This window comes from Pygocentrus nattereri, chromosome 1 (genome assembly GCF_015220715.1).
Source record: "Pygocentrus nattereri isolate fPygNat1 chromosome 1, fPygNat1.pri, whole genome shotgun sequence".
NCBI classification, from domain to species: Eukaryota; Metazoa; Chordata; class Actinopteri; order Characiformes; family Serrasalmidae; genus Pygocentrus; species Pygocentrus nattereri.
The window spans coordinates 21,873,721-21,879,573 of record NC_051211.1 but is presented as its reverse complement, the minus strand read 5'-3'; positions in this window follow the sequence as shown (position 1 = coordinate 21,879,573).

Sequence of the window (5,853 nt, the reverse complement as noted above, 5' to 3'; positions counted from 1 at the left end):
ATTTCATGGAGAAAGACATAATATAGAAATATGAGCACTTCAAGACAATATGTCTTGTGTGGGTGAATTGTAAAGAATCATTATTATGCATGTAACAAAGTAGTAATTGATTTCATGGAGAATAGAAATATTCAAGGTGACATTTTTGTTTTTGGTTATGTAAGGGTGATGTTTTCTTTCTTTCTCATTTACATTTGCACTTGGTGTATCACTAAAAAATTATAATCATAAATGCAATTGTCACATTAGACAGAAATGTTTTCAATTTCTACAACCTCAATTCCAGTGAAGTTGGGAAGTTGTGTAAAACATAAATAAAAATAGAATACGATGATTTGCAAATCCTTTTCAACCTATGTTCAATTGAATACACTACAAAGACAAGATATTTAATGTTTAAATGGATAAACCTTATTGTTTTTTGCAAATATTCACTCATTTTGAATTTGATGCCTGCAACACATTCCAAAGAAGTTGGGACAGGGGCAATAAAACACTGGGAAAGTTGAGGAATGCTCAAAAAACACCTGTTTGGAACATTCCACAGGTGAACTGGTTAATTGGAAACAGGTGAGTGTCATGATTGGGTATAAAGGGAGCATCCCTGAAAGGCTCATTCGTTCACAAGTAAGGATGTGGTTCACCACTTTGTGAACAACTGCGTGAGCAAATAGTCCAACAGTTTAAGAACAACATTTCTCAATGTGCAATTGCAAAGAATTTAGGGATTTCATCATCTACCATCCATAATATCATCAAAAGATTCAGAGAATCTGGAGAAATCTCTGGAAGTAAGCGGCAAGGCAGAAAACCAACATTGAATGCCTGTAACCTTCGATCCCTCAGGCAGCACTGCATTAAAAACCGTCATCATTCTGTAACAGATATTATCACATGGGCTCAGGAACACTTCAGAAAACCACTGTCAGTGAACACAGTTCGTCGTTCCATCTACAAGTGCAAGTTAAAACTCTGCCATGCAAAGCGAAAGCCATATATCAACAACACCTAGAAACGCCGCCGACTTCTCTGGGCCCGAGCTCATCTGAGATGGACTGACGCAAAGTGGAAAAGTCCACATTTCAAACTGTTTTTGGAAATCATGGACGTCGTGTCCTCCGGGCCAAAGAGGAAAAGGACTGTCCGGATTGTTATCAGCGTAAAGTTCAAAAGCCAGCATCTCTGATGGTGTGGGGGTGTGTTAGTGCCAGTGGCATGGGTAACTTGCACATCTGTGAAGGCCCCATTAATGCTGAAAGGTACATACAGGTTTTGGAGCAACATCTGCTGCCATCCAAGCAACGTCTTTTTCAGGAACGTCCCTGCTTATTTCAGCAAGATGATGCCAAGCCACATTCTGTACGTGTTACAACAGCGTGGCTTCATAGTAAAAGAGTACGGGTACTAGACTGGCCTGCCTGCAGTCCAGACCTGTCTCCCTTTGAAAATGTGTGGCGCATTATGAAGCGCAAAATACAACAACGGAGACCCCGGACTGTTGAACAAGTGAAGTTGTACATCAAGCAAGAATGGGAAAGAATTCCAGCCACAAAGCTTCAACAATTAGTGTCCTCAGTTCACAAATGCTTATTGAGTGTTGTTAAAAGGAAAGGTGATGTAACACAGTGGTAAACATGTTGCAGGCATCAAATTTAAAATGAGTGAATATTTGCAAAAAACAATAAAGTTTATCTATTTGAACATTAAATATCTTGTCTTTGTAGTGTATTCAACTGAATATAGGTTGAAAAGGATTTGCAAATCATCATATTCTGTTTTTATTTATGTTTTACACAACTTCCCAACTTCATTCGAATTGGGGTAGTAGTATTTACCTTTTATTTGTTATATTTTGTTATTTTTTTATTGATTTTTCTAAAGTTGGTTTGTAAAATGTGTACTATATGCAATTGAACAATTCAATGGTAAATAAATAGCTTATAGTCCAAAAGTTGTTTGATATTTTAATGCTTAGCATACAACACTAATACTAAAAAGTCCATATTATCTTTTAGAAGGCAAAAATAAATGTCACTGTTTACCCAGCTCCAATCCTGGGGAAAAACAGGATTTCTCATTCAGTCAGATAACTTATGCTCAAAGTTCAATTGTAAAATAGGAATAGTTCTCAGCTCTTCTCAAATTTAACAGGGTTAACCTTAAGTTTAATTTATCTGGCTAAACTGAAAAACACTGATAAATACCCCTGCTCCCCTTCCTGCTCTGAATGGTATGGTTTTCCCTTCCCTTATACACACCTGAGATATATCTTTCACTAAAAATCTATACTTTTTTGAACTAAAAGCTGTGCAGCTACAGGGCAAAGTGTCAAAGCCTCTCCATTCTCTATGTTGCTTTTAAGGTCGCCATAAGTGCATAAGAAAAGAACATTCATTACCACATTGTGTGGTTGTGGTTATGCTGTTTTTCTGTGTGTACTGACCTATAAGCCGCTGTTCCACTGTGTGTACCGGCCCATAAGATGCGGTTCTGCTGTATGTACTGGCCCATAAGCCGCTGTTCCGCTGTTCTGCAGGTTTGTGTAGTCTGGACCACTTTTTTCTTCCTGAGCTCACTTTCAGCTGAGAATTCGTCATCATAGTGTTTGTGTATAGCCTCTCAACATTCCCCTTCTTTGGAAGTGCAATGGTTACATGGTAAATCAAGCAGATGACTTTGCAATTTGACATTGTGAAAAACAGTCCTCTCACTTTGTATGGAAGAGGTCATTTTTCTGTTTCTTTGTGCTAGGTCTTTTACTCATCTTCTCAAAGAGTCAATGCAGGAGAGTCTCTGCCAGAAGCAGAGAATTCAAACACAGCATAAAGAAAGTTAGTCTAATTTACTTACTAAACCTCTTGGCACTCCAGTCTCTTAATGGTGGGTTTACCCTGTTCCTGTTTCTTCACATATTCAGTTCAAATTTTCCTTCACACAGTTTTTGGCTTCGTTTTCCTGCATTAGAGAGCCAGGGAGGTGAAACGGCACTTTTGCTGTCCTGACTGCTGATTGGCCGAATCTGTATGTCATGTGCAACTCCCAAACTGGCCAGCAGAGGTCATCCTCTCCAGAATTCTGACTACCATTCACCCACACCTGTTGTCAATCTCTGTTCACCAACTCCCCTATAAATACTCCAAATCTCGGTCCACTCATTGCGAAGCATTGTTGGTGTGTCACTACAGTCCTGAGCTTTGTCGTGTTAATGTTTTGACATTGTGGGGTTTTTTTTTCTTGGCTAGTCCTTTTTGACTCTGAGTTTTGGATGTTGTCTTGGATTTTTCTTTCTTGGATCTGTTTTGTCTTTTTGGCCTCTGACCCTCTGCTCTGCCCCGATTCTGTCTGTCACAATAAAGAATGCCCATGGATTCTACCAACCAGCCTAGTCCAGCATTGTTGCACTGTTATGGATTTATAGCTGACAGAAATGAAAACATGCTATTATAATATGTGTCTGGATTAATATTTCAATAGAAATAACAGTGAATCATTACTATTAAATATGTTTATGTGTAACTATAACATTAGTGTTTTTTTTTCTAAAATAACCCAGTAAACTGCATGACAGACTGTAGGTTTAGCCTGCTTTAATAAATGTTTTGTCAGATTTCCAGTATTTCTTAAATTTGATTGACAAAATGTGCCCCTGTCCCAATTTCTTTGGATCATGTTGCCGGCATCAAATTCAAAATGAGTGAATAATTGCAAAAAACAATAAAGTTTATCCGTTGGAACATTAAATATCTTGTCTTTGTAGTGCATTCAATTGAATATAGGTGGAAAAGCATTTGCAAATCATCGTATTCTATTTTTATTTATGTTTTACACAACGTCACAATTTCACTGGAATTGGGGTTATACAATGGTAACAAAAATGATGATTTCTTGCTGCCTGATGGTAAAAAAAAACAAAGACATTAAAGCATTTGGAGCAGTGTGGAAAGTGGCTGTTCCTGGTGTTGTGTGTGATGATGGCTATTCTGGAGACTTCTGTCCAAAATGCCCTGCAGACAAGAAAGCTGTCTTTGAAAAGGACTGCAGCATCATTACCAACCCTGAAGGACCATTTGCTGCCTGTCACAGTGTAATTAACCCTGAGTCCTACTTCAAAGATTGTGTCTACGATGTCTGTATGGGTGATGGAGATAAGAACATGCTCTGCCACAGCATTGCTGCTTACATAATTGACTGTCATGACTTTGGAGTTACTGTTAAAGACTGGAGAACATCAACGTTTTGTCATACATGTGAAGTCAGTGTGTATAAGAGGAGTAAAATACATTCATTGTGTAATGAATACTTTGGTTATTTACTGATAGTCAGTTTCCTTTTTTTAGCGCTGAACTGCCCTGCCAACAGTCACTATGAAATCAGTCATGGCCTCACTGAAGTCATCAACTGTGATGTTCAGATCTGTGCTGAAGGCTGTATGTGCAACTCTGGATTCTTCACCAATGGTACAGGCTGTGTTACAGCAGATCAGTGTAGCTGTTACGAGAACGGACACACCTACAATGTAGGTCATATATAAACTTAATTAAAATCTATTTTGCCTGCATAATGTAAGACTGTGAGAACAGTTTTTTCATATATGTAATTTAGAAATCACTGCTCAAACCACAGCTGATCAAGTGAAGGCACAGTCTGCTTTGATATATAAAAATCTGTTTCTCACTGACTGGCCATTTGTTCATTTTTGCAGATTGGTCAGTCTGTTATCACAGACGATTGCCAAGAACGTTTGACCTGTCTGCCCTCTGGTGAAGTAAAACATGAAAGCATCAAATGTAAGAGTTATGAGGCCTGCCAGGTTAAGAATGGTGTTTCTGGATGTTTCCTAAAACAGTGCCTATTGGAGGCTGGAGATTCCTTCACTCGCTTCAGTGGAGAAAGTTGGACCATCACATCTATGGGAGCTTATGAGTTAGTGAAACTGTGTGATGGCGCTACTGTTGCTGAGTGGTTCTGTGTGGGGGTGTAATTAGAAGCCTGTGGCCATAACAGTGTTGCATTTGTGTATGTCTTTTTTGAGGACACCTTGATATCTGTGAACAGCGAACAGGCAACTTGAGTACAGCTCAGAAAACTTTTCTCTTGCATGTCTTTTAGATGTTTTAGCCAAAATGAAGTTTGCAAAAGTCTCCCTTACATTCTCAAAAAAAGGTTCTTCAAGGATTCTTTCGTATAGAATAAAATTATATATAAATTGACAAACACTCAAAGAACCCCTTGTATGATCAAAAGACTCTTTGCATCATGAAAGGGTTTATTGGACTGATGGAAAATGTGCATGAATGTGCTGTAGATATATAGAAACTTATATAGAACATTTTTGAAAAGGGTTCTATATAGCACCCAAAAGTGTTCTTCTAATGTTACGAGCCTGACACCGTAACAATAGAAGAGCCCTTTTAGGTGCTATACAGATCCATTTTCAACAAGGTTCTGTAAATAACTATCTATAGCTTATTGTCAGTCTTGAAACCCTTTCATCATGCAAAGAATCCTTTAAAAGATGGTTCTTCATGGGTTCTTTAGTAAAGTAAATGGTTCTATACAGAATAATGAAGAATCAGATAACCCTTTGCCTGATTAAAAGGTTCTATGCATCATGAAACGGTTCTTCAGATTGATGGAGAATGTGGTTTAGATGGTTATATATAGAATCTTTCTACTAATGGTTCTATATTGCACCAAAAAGGGTTCTTCTATTGTTACGATTTTAAGTTTGTCTCAGTAGAGGAAGCCTTTTCATTGCTATATAGAAGCTTACACACACACACACACACACACACACACACACACACACACACATATATATATATATATATATATATATATATATATATATAT